The sequence below is a fragment of the Pinus tabuliformis genome, chromosome 9 (genome assembly GCF_031772625.1).
Source record: "Pinus tabuliformis cultivar Carrire ecotype Pingquan chromosome 9, CPIR1, whole genome shotgun sequence".
Taxonomy (NCBI): Eukaryota; Viridiplantae; Streptophyta; class Pinopsida; order Pinales; family Pinaceae; genus Pinus; species Pinus tabuliformis.
Genome location: NC_142307.1, coordinates 1,350,610,332 through 1,350,628,283, shown reverse-complemented (window position 1 = coordinate 1,350,628,283; position 17,952 = coordinate 1,350,610,332).

Below are 17,952 nucleotides of genomic sequence, written 5' to 3'. Positions count from 1 at the left end.
CAACCATCATAGAGCCATCATGGAAGCCCAACATTGACATATGGTACCAAGAAGACAAATAATGATCATCATTGTTATGAAATCAAACCATCTTTAGCACTAAGCAAATATTCTTGTAGTTGCATGTATTCCTACGTAAATTATGTCTAATAACTTAGGTGGTGGGAAATGCCATAATTTTTTTTTCCAATAAGAAAAAGACATCCTTTTTTATCAATATTAATGCAAAGATGTAATTTACATCATCTAACTTATAGTAAATTTTCTTTACCTGAATGACATGACATTTTAATATGTTCAACATCTAATGTTCGGGCAATATAAAAATCCTCATAGGATTCAAAATAATTTCATAAGAGTCTAGTACTACTATGTTCATAATGTATGTTCAAACTAGATAAACAACATGGTATCCAAGTTAAAAAATAGTATCCTAATTTCAATGGATGTGACCCTAATAATAAAAATTGTAGATATGAATGAAAAGTTAAGTCTTCAACTAAAGGAAATGTGTCCTCTACTAATTACTCAACACTTATCCTTGTAGATATTCTTCATAATGTATTTGAACTAGCTATAAGTCCACTCCCATTTTGGATAATCTATCAATATTTTAATGTAATTCCCTATGAATGTGATCAAATGGTATAACCCTGAAGGTTCTAATCAGCTCCATAACTCTAATAGTCCATTGATGCAATAAAGAAATGTTTAAGGAAGTATAACCTTTTAGCCAATCTATAACAATTTTTGAATCCCCTATCACCTGTAAGTTTATATTGTTGAAGTGACATAATTAAAATGACTAACATAAACAAATAATTTGTACTACTGTATTACTTGTTAACTAGTCATATTTATGTTACTAGACTAAATTAGTCATTCACGTTAGTTATTTTTAGTTGTATACTTATTAGCTAGTTGTATATTTTAAACCGAGAATAAATTATTTGTTTATGTTATTAATTTTTAGTTAATCACTTAAGACTGATCATTTTTGGTAGTATTTCACTCGGAAAAGCTACAGTGACTAACTTTTTCAGTCACCTAGTCATTAACTTCATCATCTTCTACTAGTGAATGTAGATGGATTGGAGAATTCCCTAGATGGACATGAATATGGCCTTCCTCAATGTTGTGGTTGAGGAAGAAATTTACATTAAGCAGTCAGAGGGTTTTTAGGTGCATTGGAGGGATTCCCGTGCATGTAGATTGAAGAGAGAGATGTATAGACTCAAGTAGACTCCTAGGGATTGGTATGCGAGGATTGATGGCTACTTGCAGGGCATGGGCTTCATCAAGATTGAGGTAGGCCCAAACCTATATTACATTTAGGTCAAGGTTGAACCTCTCATTTTTGTGTTATGTGTGGATGAATTATTTTTCACAGGTTACGAGAGGCTCATATAAGAATGCAAGAAGGTCCTAGCAGTAGAGTTCTACATGAAGGATTTAGGGTTGATGAACTATTTTATGGGCTTGGAGATGTGGCAGAAGGATGGAGAAATATTCCTTGAACAAGGGAAGTATACAACTGAGATCATGAAGCAATTCAGGATGACGGATTGTAGACTCGTGTCTACGCCACTAGTGACCAACTGGAAGAAGATTGATGCTTCCAAATTAGAGGCAATGGACCATGCATTGTATATATAGTTGATTGGCTCTCTCATGTACTTGGTCAATACTATACCAAACATTTGTTTTGCAGTCAATACACTAAGTCAGTTCATGGTAGATCCAAACAAAGTTCACTGTGTGGTTTCAAAACATGTGTTGAGATACCTTCAAGGAATAGTTGATTATGGACTGAGAGATATTCAGATGGATGGAGTGAAGCTAGAGGGTCACAACGATGTTGATTGGGCAGGAAATATAAATAATAGAAATAACACTTATGGATGTTGTTTTAGCTTAGGATTAGGAGCAGTTTTTTGGTTCAACATGAAGCAAAAGTTAGGTGCATTAAGTTTTGTTGAGGTCAAGTACATGGTTTCTATCTTGGTAGCTTATGAGGCAATATGGGTTTAGAAACTTCTCATGAGACTCTTGATCAGGAGATGGAGCTAAATTTGATTCATTGTGACAATCAGAGTTGTATCAAGCTCTCAGAGAATCCAGTGTTTCATGACAAGTCCAAACACATTCAAATCATGTACCACTTCATTTGAGACTATGTATAAGGGGACACTAAAGCTACATTATTTACCAATGGATGGGTAGGTAACATGCATTTGAACCAAGGCTTTGATGAAGGGAAAATCTGTATTCTTTAGAGATAAGTTTGGGGTAGTGCAGAACACCTTCCTTGCCAATAAGGACTATTGAAAATATTGCTTGGAAGCTGATTCTGCATTGGTTAAGTGCCATGAAATGCAGTGAATCACAAAAAATATCTCATGGTAGAATTAATTAAATATTTCCTAAGTTTGGACTTTAGCCATAGAATCAATAATTTAATTTTTTATTTTATTGACCACTTTTTTATATAGTTAACAGGTCAATGGAAGATTATTTCATGATAATTGATCTCAAGTGTGGAGGTGCAAGAGATTGGATCAAAAATTTATAAAAGAGAGAAATGGGTTGTTGGAGAGTTTAGTTCAATTTGGCACAAGTGTTGGACATTCAACAGTGATAGGAATTCAAAGTTACAACAAAGTGTGATCATCATAGAGGAAAACTTTAGGGGAAACGAGTAAGCTTGAGGAGGTCGAATTATCTAGGTCATACAGGTCGATTTAGAGGAGCAAAAACTTATTGTTTTGATAGTGCCAAGTTGGGAAAATCAATTTGGCTAAAGGGAGTTGAGTTGTTGGGCCAATTTCATTGGGATATACAAGCCAAATTCCATTGGGTTGTACAACTAATTTGTTGGGTCTAAGGGCTGAAATTTTTTGGGTAAATGGTTGTAGCAATTTTCCCACGAAAATATTTGATGTAAATAATTTTTGAAAATGAATAAAGAGCCCAAGTTTGTTAGTTTTCCTTACATTGGAGAAATTGTGTCTAAATTTATTTTTGTCAGCTTAATGTTTGTTTATTTTTTCTTTTGCATATTGAGTTTGGAACCCATAATATTTTTTGTTATAAAATTTGAAATTCGAGGAAATTAATTTTATTTTCATTCTAAGAAATTTTATTAAACATTAAATATGATTTGGGTTCAAGAAAGATAACAAATACCACATGTCCAATATGACATGTGTTGTTTTAATAAATTAATTTTAGAAAAATGAACTAAAAGAGCATAACTAATTTAGAGAGAAATCTTAATTCTTGATTTATGAATACTAGTATGAAGTACTCCATGGTGGTGGTTAAATCTCTATCATCGACCTAATAATCATTGTTAATTAAATTAAAATTGTTCTTATTATGAAATAGACATACCTATCAACATAAACATTATTTTTATAATTTTATATTAATTTATTTAATCCAATAACTATGCAATAACATATTAAAATCAATGCTACAATTTTAGACTATAAATTAATAAGGATATTTGAATTCTCATATTATTCATTCTCTTTACTAAATTTTTACTAAATTATGAATAATTTTATGTTTTTTACCCCAATTCCATAATTTATGCCCTGATTGATGATGCGATTTCTCATTATGGTCTGATTTTTAATAGCATTAATTCTTTACATATTATATAGGCGCTACATTTTTGCCTAAGTAAACTCTATATAGTAAGAACAAATATTCATTTACCATAGCACACAAAATAAAACTTAAATTAATCCAAAAAAGGGTAATTTTCTAAAAATTAACATAATACTATTGAAATTCACAAATTAGAAATTCAATTCTACTATAAAAAAATAAAAATAGAAATAAAATAATAATATTGAATACATACTAAACATTTTATGATTTTATTAAATGTGTATGCATGTTGGATTCAAAGTCAAAAGGCATTTTATGATTTTATTAAATGTGTATGCAGGTTGGATTCAAAGTCAAAAGGCATTTATTACATTGCAGGTAAGCTTCCATTATTTTTAGTCTTTCTCAATATAAACGAATCAAACTTCAATTATATCCAATCACATTCAAAATATCATATATATTTTAAAAAGTTCGTTTTATAAAAAATAAAAAGAGCATTTAGCTAAATCTTTAATAATATCATTCAAAGCAACTTATTATTAATGTAGATTTATTTACAATAGATTTCTCAAAACTTTTGTGTGAAGAAAAATAAGAGCATTTATTTAACTTTTTAGTAATATCATTTAAAAATATTAATATAGCATGGGCATTGAAATTTTAAAATGATGTATTATATAGTATTTTGGCTTTCCAGTCATAAAAATTTTGAGTGAAATTTCCCTCTCATTTTTGTATGTGTTTCTTTCATTTGATAGGATTTATTAATTTATATGGTTGTCTATTTTGGTTGGTGAAATTGTAGATATGACTTATTAATTTATATAATTGTTTATTTTGATGGGTGGAAATGTCTCTTCACATTCATTCACTTTCCATACATTCCTCCACTTTACATTCCTCCACTTTCCATACATAGCAGCAACAACATTATAAATGGTTTAATAATTATATAGTATCTGATTGCTATTTGCTCAATCCGTGCAGCCTCGAGGGAAGGATCAAGAAAAGGAGATGGAAAGTAAGTTCAAGTTTACTAAATTGTCTATATTAACTCTCAGTGTTTCGAAAATGTCAAAACTGTGTTCCATGCGAGTGGTGGTAAAATTGATATTGAAATTAATATTGATATTGATTTTAAAACTTTAAAAAGATTATGCTGATATTGTATAATAATTTATAAATAAATATTAATTATTTTAATTTATGTAAATCTTTATGGGGGGGGGGAGATTTTGATATTGAAATTAATATTGATATTGTTTAAAAAATAAAATAAAAAATATATTGATATTGTATAATAATTTATAAATGAATATGAAATAGTTAAATTTATGTAAAATTTTAATAGAGACTTATTATTTTTGAATTTTACTAGAGATGTTATAGTATAATTATGAATATAATTATTATATAAATTCAAAAAATAAATAAATAATGTGTGTATGAATAACTGATTTTATTAATTTAAAAGATATTTTACAATATACAATGATGCATCCATTATAATGTGTGGAACATCTTTGAGATCTAGTGTATTTTTCAATACCCAAAAACTGAAGCCATGTTATTTCTTTCGAGTAAGTTGAAATTGAGAGACTTGTCCTTCCAAAGAAGGTTGGCATGGGACTTGTACAAAACCAGTTGCACTCACTAAATCTAATTCACTGAAGCAATTTTGAACTTCTAGGGGAAATTGAAAGCACATTTGTCCACAGATTTCTATAAATGCAGTTAGGAAAATCAGCTTTGGAACAGCGCTTGAAAAGGTCTCAAAACAATGGAGACTTATACAGGTGTACCAGAGAATCCAAAAACTTCTCCAGAGTCTTCGAACGATTAACTTTAATCATGTTCGGAGGAAGGCCAATAAACTTGCAGATCTTCTGGCCAACCTAGGAGTGATTAATCCAGACTGTAGGATCGAAATGAATTGGCAAGAAATGCCTCCAAGCAGGCTAAAAGCTCTCTGCGATGCTCAAGCTGCAGAGGATAAGGGAATTTTTTATTTATTGGGCACGAGAGGCAGGCTTTGATTAAAGCTCTATTATGTTTGTTCTTTCTCTTTTCGATGGTTGGCTCATTGAAATAGGGCTTACTCTGCTTGGTGATAACTTCCTTTGGGGTAAGGGAACTTATCTCCTTCGTGTTAGGAATGGTGACATTAGGTTTCATTTACAATTTCAGAATGTCCCGACGGCAAGCTCCGTTATCAGTTTCAGTAGTTCGATAGGCGTGAGTGATCCCCCAAAGGAAATTCCTCGGCACTTCTCTTTCGGTTCGGAATACCAGGCGTTAAACGGTTTTCCTTTGATTGCTAGACTCATTAATGGTAAGTGGTTTTGGCTCTTTGAGAGCGATTCCACTCGGCTCTCGACATGTGGCAGAGGGGGGGTTGCCTTACCACCCTTCATCGCGCCTTAAAAACCTTACATCTTGGGTCTCCGATATCTCTCCGCACTGTCCTTTTTTGCAACGACAATCAATGGTTAGAACTAGTCGAGCTAGTTTGTGGGGACGTGAGCTTGTCCAATCTTTTTGAGTTTTTTTTGGGAGGTTTGGCAGACATTGACTTTCGGTCAACTTGTAATCGTGGGGACAATTTGATCGGTTAGCTCGTCCCTTAGTTTGTTTAAGTGGGTCACATCCTTGATTGTAGGATTTCCTTGGCTGCGTAGGCCTTGAGTGTTTCAAGCCTTGTGTACTTATTGTAACTTTACTTTTGGGTTTTTGAAATAGAAGGAAAGTCTCTTGCTTTAGAAAAAAAGAAAAGAAAGCACATTTGTCCACATGATGCTCATATATTTTTGCAATCTTTATCTAATAATGTTCATATATTTTGCAATCTTTATCTACTTTATAGTTAGATGTTCTAGTAAACCAACCCTTTACTTCCCAAAGAACTTTGGGAAAGGCCCTTGTTTCACAATCTAGTGCAATAGGATGACCCTATCTGAAGCTGGTTATTAAACCCTAACAAGGTCTTCCCAAATTATGTTGAAAAATATTCTCCCATTCCCAAAAAAGAGCTTTTATTCCTCAATACCATGGAATGTATTCCATGGGTCTATGAATGTTATGTCATTCCTAAAGGCTCATAAAATATCTAATATTACTTATAGAGCAAGCCCAAAACTTTGACACAAATAAGTCCTCATAATAACCAAAGACCATATTAAATATGCAGACCTAAAAAATAAATGATGGATGGTTTTGAACTCTAATCCTTGGAAACTAAGTTTATTACTAAATCAAGTCCTGCCAAAAAAAATAAAAATTCAAACAACTTGAGGTTATTAGCTCATGAACTTGTACTTGAATGGAGAAATTTGTAAATTATCATAAAGATGCAAACCTAAAGAATAAACAACATTTATTTTTGCACTCTAATCATTTGAAAGTTTGTGACTAAGTCAAGTACCTAACAAAACTAGAACTAAAATATTCAAACAATTTATTATTATCATCTCATGAACATGTACTTGAATGGAGAAATTCATAAATTATCATAAAGGTGCAGACCTCAGGAATAATCATTGTAAAGTTTTTGCACTCTAATCATTTGAAAGTTTATGACTAGGTCAAAGTTCCTAAGAAAACTAAAACTAAAAGCTTCTAGAAATTTAAGGTTATCACATGTTGGCACTATCACTGCCTTTGTATTTTCTACATGTAACTTACATGCAGAAAATACATCTACACAATAAAGCAAAAGCGGTGACATTACCACCATGTGGCTCTTGTTTAATATAAGTGATCATATACAATTAAAAGAAATAAAAGTATTATCACAAATCAAATTTGTTACAAGAATGAAGGAGTTTGACATAACCAATATTAAATTGAAAAGACGACACCCAACTTTTCTACTAGAAAAATAATTGAAACTAACATAAGACAATAGAACATGAGAATTACATAATATGTATTAAAAACAAAAAAAGCATTGTACAAAATATTTTATATTAATAAAGAAGATCATTATAATATCATAGCTTTGAGAGAAAATATTGTTTCTTTTAGTATCCTATCTAGTATTATCATATCTAATCACTCTGTTTGAGGTTTGTAAAGTTTTACAAATTGCATGTGAATCACATTCATGACTACATCCTTGTTTTTGTTTGGTAGATGTTACTCATCCATTGATTCGTTTTGCCTACTAGGAAGCAATATACAATTGATGTTACAAATAGGTCAAGTGCGATGAATATAGAATCTATATATATATATATATATATATATATATATATATATATATATATATATATATATATATATATATATATATATATATACTCATTATTAGTTTTTTTAAAGTTTAATGTAAATATAAAATAGTCTATTATCAAGTGGACTAGGGGAGGTTGTGGTTTGGGAAATATCCTCCTCTTGTTTCTCACTATCCTCACTTATAGCCTCTGCCCTTATAACAAAAAACAAGAAGTTATAAGTATACCAAATCTAATCAGAATCATCAATATTTTCATACATCTGATAACTGTATACTCATAGTATCATCATGATGTTTCTCTTCACTATCAAGCTCAATACTACATATAATCTCATACAATTTTTTTATAATATTGGACCATTTTATAAGGTTATCACAAGCTACTGGTCGACCACCCAAGAAAATAGACTAGTAGCATAAGTTCAAAATTTTATGATTGCATATCTCATAAGCTAGTAGAGTGTCTTTCAAACTAAAAAAATAACTAGGAAATAAACTAACCAATAGACATGAAAATGGTAGTTCCATTATAAAACCTTTACATGAAATATTTGACTCGCTTGATCGTCATTCAACTAGAGAGTCCACTAGGTTCGATGGTTGTGCCTCACTATCATTGTCTGAAGAAGAAAAGTCAAAGTTTGCCAATTTCTTGGGTAGAACTGAGAATTTCTTGTTAAGCCTGTCCATTTTATCCATTAGTTAAACCATGTAGATAGCCATTTCTTACTGAGTGTCTTCTCTATCCATAAGCACCCTACCCATGAGAGTTTTGATATGCTAGTATAGATTGATAGTTTGCATGTCAAAGGAAAAATGAGATCTGGAAGAGTTTTCCACATCAAGAATCTAGTGCCTAATATATCGATCAACCTATCTATTAGGAATAAATCTGTGAGCTTTTCTAACTTTCTCTTCAACATTAGAAATTTCTCTCTATATCAATTCAGGGATACTGTCCCTATATCTAGCCATGGAAACTTGAGCCGCAACTTGAGCATGGGTTTGACTAATAGATGAGAGGTATGCATTTATGGTAGTAGTGTGGCTAACATGACCTCTTTTGCATCCATGATAAGTGATGGAGACACAATGTCTAGCTATGATATGGCAGGCACACACAAAGAGAGAAAACATAAGTGGAATACACAAAGAGGGAGGGAGAGGTTGATGTGAGTGAAAAGGTTGAGCATAGAGATATAGGAGAAACAAGGGGGTGCACAATTAGCATGACCAACAAAGATAAGAGGCTAGCAGAGAAAGGAGATTCATAGAAAACCCAGGCTTATGTAAACCAGGTAGAGAGAAACCAGGGAGGAAAAGGGAAATACTTTCAAGAAAAGAACTCACAGGGGTGATACTAAAAATAGATCACTTAGATTTATTATCCTAAGGGAAGGGAGGAAAAACCAAAATATTACAAACTTGAGTCTCATGCTCAACTCTAAAAATAAGAAATTCACAAATTAAGCACTATTTAGAAAATATATAATGATTATGCCATACCTGAAATTCCTTAACCAAGTCCATAGAGAACTAGAGTACATGACGCCCCTTGGGCTGGTTAATTTCTAGTTGATAACCATTGCCAACCTTGTATGCATTAGAAACTCCATTCTGAAAATGACAATGGGCCACCCTTACCTTTATCCAGTGCACTCCTAGAATGGAAAATCTAAAAAATATCTTGATAGCCCACAAGGAGTGATCATTCGTGATGCTATAGGTCAAAAGGATAGCATCAATCAACCTATCTATAACCTTCTCCCACCACCCTATATCATGATACTAAGTCAATCACCCATAAATTCCCATAATTTTCACCAAGATGCTTCTGCAAGACTAATTCAAGATGGATCACCCTTCATTGGACTCCCATGAATTAGTCCTTGAAAACCCCAACTTTGTATTATCATACAAGTGGAAATCCTCAACAACATACAAAAAGAATCAGCTCAAAAGCTATCCTGCTCTCTTTGTACTCTGATGATGTAACTCATGGACTATCTAGGACTGTATATATAGGCTCCACAAGTCCTCCAAGCTCCTATTTCCTTTGCGTAGTTTTGATTGGGGTCCAATGTCATAACATGTGTGAATTGGCCATATCATACTTTCTATAACCTCAGGTCCAACTACGCAATCCATAAGGAATAATATTCCTTCTGCATGCAAGGAATATTCACAAGGAATATCCTAGCAACTGATAATACATTGTCCCTCCATCTGATCTCAACTGGGTCTCTGTCTGAAATGACATGCATGAGTTATCCATGAGTGAATACTCAGTTATCTGAAATACAGTAGTTACATGCATGCAAGCATTAACTAACTGAATTCTCATTAATTTAAAAAATTGTTAAATTAATCTAACTGGACTTGACTCAGTTAACTGAGCCAACTAATTACAACTCATCCTCATCCTTTCACTGATGGTTAAATCCCTCAATCAAAGGAAAAATTGTTGCATGTCCTCACATAGACTTCAAGTTCATGATTCCTTAACTAATTAACTCAAACTGAATTAATTAATTTACAAACTGTTGTTGATATCAAATTCGAAGTTTACTTCCTATTTCTAGTCTAGGGACTGACTAAAATAGGAATCCACACTGAACTGCTAAAAATAGAACTTCTGTTTTTAGCAATTTCTTGTTGCCATTTTCAACAGAAACCTATGCTTGAATGTGAGCTTTGTTTTTTACTCAGTGGTTTCTCTTCTACGGATTTCTCCTTACATTCTATAACAAAATCACAAATTCTAATTATTTGCTACACTTGAATAAAAGTTGGAAGATATTAGCAATGAAATGGTTTAATTATTTTCATATTTGCAATTCTATCAACTAATTTTAGGTATCTTCCCTAGTTGAGTTTGTGTTGCCCGTGCTTCTATAACCTTGCATGAGTGATATCTTTAATGCTACAAAATATTTTAAGGTGAAATGATGTGATTTTTATGTTGAACTAGATAAATATTATATTCAATTAAACCCATGATGTTTTACCTTCCTCCATTTTGTTGTATATTTCCTTCCTTTCTCAGTCTCTTCTTCTTTGCATACTCTATAAGAGCCTTCCACTCCCTCTCAGGAACTATGGGATGTTACTCCCATGTAGTGTTTTTTCTAGGTTAACCCTTTGTGTATCATTTATGGTTTTCAAATATTTAATTGTTAGAGATAATTTCATTTTGGTTCAAAATAACACTAAAAATATCAACCATATTACCCATAAACTCTCTCTTCAAATGAAAAGGTTGCCAGTTAAATTTGGTATGAAGGATGGCCCGAAAAGATCTACTACCTTCTCATATAGTAAATTCCAAAACATATTATTTCCTAATAGGATAATGATATATTGGGTGAAGCATGAAGATGGTTTACACTTTTGGGCAAAATTTGGCGATGGAATTTCAAGTTTTTCCTCTTTTATTGAATTGAAGCCCTCGAAATTCATATAAGCACTGTGAATTTTGATTCAGAGTAAAAAGAAAAATTGTGAAGAATTATGTTGTTGTCCTAACGATATTTTTCGAAAAGATATTTAGTGTCGTTTAATATGTCAATTTTCCATTAAATGAAATTCTTGCCCTTGCAAATTTTCACACGTCTTAAGAGGTATGTGTGTGTTCACATAGCATAACTTAGTCTAAAACATGTAATTTTTAATATATATATATATATATATATATATATATATATATATATATATATATATATATATATATATATAGATAGATATATATATATATATAAGTATGATTTACACGGAGAGAGTTGAGTTTTCATATAAAATTTTTATTTTTTTATGCAAAATTATATTTTTTATTATTTTTCAAATTTGGTGTAGTAATATTTCAATTGCATTTTGCAGACACATGTATTCACGTAAGATTTTTTTCAACTATTTAAATAAAATGAAAAACCAAGAGTACCCCTTTGAAGAGGACTCATAAATGATGATACTGGTATTTTTTGAAATTTTTTTGTTGTGTATATTTTATGATATTGATTTTTATTCAACCTCTTTAAAATCATTCAAAAAAATTTAAAGCATTATGTTTAAAAGAAATTAGATGAAAATATCTTATGAATTCGAAGATGTCAAGCTCATATGCCATTGGATAGACGATTCCTTCAATTATACAACATGATCAACTTTGCACCTAAGGACAAATTTTTCCCTAAGTCTGCTAGGGTACAAAATGGTGTTGTAAGAAATTTTGTATAAGGGGTGCTAAAATTATGGAGTTTTGGACTTCAGAGGATCAATCAAGCACCTAAAGCACTTGATCGAGCGTTTAAATTTCAAATTCAAATAGCTCGATCGAGAGTTTTGTAAACCCTCGATCGAGCCATATACATGGTTAACAGGGGCTCAATCAAGCACTATGGCTTGATTGAGCTACATAACTCAATTGAGTTATTATTCTCAATCGAGCCTCTACAAAAAAAATCAATGATCTAAAATTATAATCTTACCACATTTTAAAATTCCAAATTTTATTAGAACTTTTGTTATCATGTCATGTAGAAACCTTATTAAATTTAATATTAATATTAAAAAAATAATTTTATTATTATTAAATTAAAGTATGAAATCTGATATTAATAAAAAAAATATTAATATATTTTAATTTTAATATTAAATTTTTTAATTTTGAATTAATATAATATTATTAACTTTAATATTATAAATTTTTTTATATTGTAATATATACTAGCACAACCACATTAATAAATTTCATTGTTATATGCCATAGGCATCAACAAAAGAATCCTTAACAAAAAAAGAATCATACAAGCTCACTCAATATATTTATTTTTTAACATTTTTTTTTTTTTTTTATAAATCTAACATCATAAAATATATAATATTTTTAAAATCCTAAAGTAATCATAACCTAAAGCTATGTTTGAAGAAATAAAACCTAAACATTTTCAATTGGAAGGCATCAAGTGCTCTATGTATCTTTGATGGAGGTAGCTAGAACATTAATATTTTGGAAAATTTTAAATAATATTTCCATGGAAAATTATCATTCTCCCTCCTGGTGAATGTACAACACACATTTAAAATCTTTCATTTTAAATGTCTTATATAAAAAAAATTAAAGTGATGTACGATATCAGAATAAAATAAAAAAATATTTAAACATGATATTTTAGTCGTCAAAGTATTTTAAAATTTTGAAATATAGAGGAGAGAGTGTGGGAGAGAAGGGTAAGAGAGAGGGGGACACAAAGATGGAGAGAGAGAGAGGAGGAGAGAGTCTTTGAGAAAGAGAGGGGGCTCGAGAGATGGATTTGGAGGAAAATATAGGGAAGGAAGAAGTTCAAGGCATATAAAGAGAGAAAGGTGGAGAGAGAGAATGAGGGTGATAGTCAACAAAGTTGTAGGACGAAGCTTGATATATATATATATATATATATATATATATATATATATATATATAGAGAGAGAGAGAGAGAGAGAGAGAGAGAGAGAGAGAGAGAGAAACAATTTGTATGTTTGTAGGGTGATATAGAGAGATGAAGAAGGAGAGACAGAGGGAGATAGAGATATAGTCAATGGAAAGGGGAGAGAGGTAATAATAAAGAGATAGAGGGAGGGAGGGAGAGATAGATATATATGAAGATAAAGAGCATGTGTGTCTCGGGGGGTGAGATAGAGATAAAAAGAAGGAGATATGGAGGGAGATATAGATATAAATAGAGGGGGGAGAGAAAGAGAAGAAAATTTCTTGCACTAGATGCATTGATTTCAATGTACAGATGTTGATCTCTAATCCTATTTGACTTCTTGTATTAGACACATTGATCTTTTTTTAGATGTTGATTTCTAATTCTATTTCATTGCTTGCATTAGATGCATTAATTTCATTAAAGATGTTAATTTCTAATCTTGTTTGATTGAACTTGCATTAGATGCATTGATTTTAGTGTAGATGTTGATTCCTAATCCTATTTGATTGCTAGCACTAGATGCATTGATTTCAACGTAGATGTTGATTTCTAATCCTCTTTGATTGCTTGCATCACTAGATGAATTGATTTCTAATCCTATTTGATTGTTTGCATTAGATGCATTGAGTTTAGTGTAGATGTTCATTTCTCAGCCTATTTGATTGCTTGCATTAGATGCACTGATTTCATTGAAGACGTTGATTTTTTATTTGATGTAACTAGATATATGTTGTATATTAATTTCAAGGTAATTAGCTTAACATTGTGCATTGATTTCGTTGTAAGCAAAAAAAATTTATTGACAATGTGCATTATGACTAAGATTTTGTAGATAACCTCAAACAAAATAAAATTGAATAAAACTTGTATTTGTTACTTTTACATCTCCACATGTTTAAAAATTGAGTATATAACTTATTTCAATCATATTTGAGTCTTTAAAAATTGAATAAAACATATTTCCATCATAAGGAATTGATTGAAATACTTGGATAACTAGTAAATTTTGGAAAGTTGATGACATTATATAGAATTATAGAATTGTTTTCATATATTGTTTTTTGACCTATATGTTAAATTTCAATACACACACACACACACACATATAGAAATATATGGATGACTTTATAATTCAAATAATTTATTTTTAAAATTGAATTTTAATAACGTACATTTTGATTGCACTAAAAGACACTTTCTACAAGACAATATGAAGCATGATTGGAATTATTTCCATGTTCAATATTAAATTGATACATCATATATTTTAGTTCATTTTAAGTATCAAAGTGTCTTCCATCATAACTTAAGATTGTACTTATTTTCTTAGACTATGAAACTAGAATCAAAATTAAGCACATATATTACTAATAAAAGTTATAGTATACATAATTTTTTTTAGATTAGCAAAATAATTTTAACAGATCCACAAACTTAAAAAATTAATGAGCATCCATAAAAAAATATTAATACAAATCCATAAACTGAAATAGTGAATAAATGTATCAATAAACTATCCATATGAAAATATATACAAATTGCAAATATCACATGAACATCCATAAACTGAAATAATAATCATCCATAAACTAAAACTTATTTCCATGATGTACATCCATAAACTGTCCATACATGAAAATATACAAATTATATATCACATATGAATTTTCCCAATGAAATGAGACTGAAAATATACAAACTATGACACTCTAAGTACCACAAAAACTCCTATGTGAGTTCTGCAGCACAAAGTAAGTGACCATAAGTTGGTATTGCAATATAACACATTCAAATTCAAACTAATTAGATCATTATTTGTACAAAATAAACAATATGGAAATAAATGATTTTGAACCACATTTTTAATTACATATACATGAATCTACTAACCTCAGTCGAATCCAAATACAATCAGATAGGATGGGGGTATGATCATGAATCTGGGTTTGGTGCTCCCCTGCCTGTGGCTCAATGATTTGGGCCTGCATCAATGGACCCGCATTATTAGTTCCTCTAAACCCAACATCACACTCATGTCTCCACATAACAACGAAATCAACGACACTCTGCATATGGGCTTGTGTACATAATGGAAATGACAAATTATAATTAGTCTACAAATTAATTAGCATATATGTGTAACTTAAAAAAAGAAAATGTTGAAATCTTAGGAATAAATCTTTTTACCTCAACTGTTGGTCCATGTGATTCTACATAGTGACTCTCCTCCACATTAGTGAACATATAAGGTGGAGGTGGAGGTGGAGGAGAATCCATGGAAACATTCTATGATCGAGGATGGTCTGGCTAATCAACTTCCCCCTCGAATGACCTCATAAGCTCATCCATGTAGCTTAGATATGTCTACATTTATCATAAGCTTATTAATATAAATGCAATATTATATGAACTATAAATTAATATAAATAATTATATATAATTTGATAATAAGAGTCAAAATTTTTGTATATATATATGTACATGGTCTGTGTCATGCAAGTCGTGAACCCTCCAAATCTAATGAATGGCATAACGATACATACATGCATATGTAAAAAACTAGCAAAAGGGTAAACTCGAGGGAAATGAATCATCACAGAAGGGCATTGGTGGGTCATAAGGCAATGGTGGTGGTCTGTTAATCTCTCCATCCAATGCAACATGCCCATTGTCCAATGACGTTTTCATGTTGTCTGCAATAGGGAGGTATCAGCATCGAGTTGTGACAACTCCTTTAGTTTTGTCAATAATACCAAGCTATGAGACAGTAGTAGAAAGAATCTTGGAGGTGGTGGTACATGCCTAGGGTCCCTACGAAGCCCCTCATGCTTATAGGTACGTCCCAAGATGTGTCCATAATAATGAGATTTGGTATCAATGTAATCCGACCTCATATGTAACACAAACTTTGCATATAAATTCTTGGAAAAATAAATTGTGACTTGGTCATGGTGGGGTAACTGATCCCAAACTCCAATGAATCTATCATATAAGAAAGGGGTTGCATCAACATTCCTAAAATATTTTAGTGGAATCAGACCTCTATGTCTAGCAGGGCAATCTAGAGGGATGTCGAACAACTCCCCACGAACATCAATGTCCTTGATGACCTATTTTACCACCTCCCAAGTATCTGGGTCTCTAACCTCATGCCTCCTAATCCTTTGTATGGACTGTAGGAGGTGACTATGTGGGCTCGTCCTTCAATATGTCTCAATCAAACTATTGATGTTATCTAGCATCAAAGAAAATGCAAGATGAGTCGATGAATTGGAAGGGATGTTTTGTATCTCTACTTTGATATGTATCTATGAGGTCATAACATACTCCAATGTAATATGAGTTGTAGCATCATCCCATAGAGGGATTGATGTTGCACTCTGATCCTCAGCTTCGGCCTGCTAAGGGCCTACAAATCATAAACATAATTTAAAATATATAATTAACAAACTAGAAGCATAATAACATATACATTAAATTCAAACACATCAGTTGAAGACAATTTAAACATTAAAGACAATTTCAAGAAATAAACACATAAAGTTTAAAGAGGATTTTAAAATGCAGGAGGTATACCTAAAATAGGTGAAGAAGTTCCACTAGATGTAGCATGATCATTAACATAGACAAAACAATGCCTCTAACACTCCGATTGGCATCTGAGGTAGGATCTATGAGTGGAACATGAACTCTCAATGGGCTATGTGATCCATCACGAGCCCGACCACGTATAACAAAACCCCTCACATTTCGATGGCCTACAGTTGGGGCGCAAATATGGGATGCCTCAACATATTACATACAATACGTATAATACATATAAAGTAATCCAAGAAAAAAATGTTGACAAAACAAAAAATTCTAAACTCAAGCATAATAGTTTAGCCTGAAGTTCTAAACTTTAGAGTCCATTTTTTAATAATTTATCAACCAAAGTATTGAGTTCCATATAAACACAATCAAAAGAAGTGATCAAATCTACCTTCACACTTTTTCTCGTTTCTAAATAATACATTTTATTCATTTATTCATAATGCATAAATATGTATATATATATATATATATATATATATATATATATAAAATTGAAATAAACCTATTTACAAAACTAATAAAATTTCATTCCGCCCAAATACTCCAATAGACTTTAAGTTCTTAACAATTTACTTTGACACGTGACATGTACTAGGTGCAAGCACATAAAGACAATGTTTCTTGTATAACACACTAAAAAATGAAATAATAAGGTACAAATTAAAAAAGAGTCTAAATGTTTTTATTAACTAGATCAAATGCACTTTTCATGATGGATTTAATGTATCTATCAATGATGCATTGTTGAAACATGAACTTATATATATATATATATATATATATATATATATATATATATATATATGCTATGTTAAATGTTATGTCATTCTCTTTCTATTTCTCTCTCTCTATATATATATCTATATATATATATATAGTTACATGTGTTGTGTCAAAGAACTTTATGTTATGATAAAGAGTTCTAGAATTATCATATATATATATGATGTTATAGTTATGATGTTAATTATGTATGAATTCTCTCTCTCTCTATATATATATATATATCTGTGTGTGTGTGTGTGTGTTAAATAG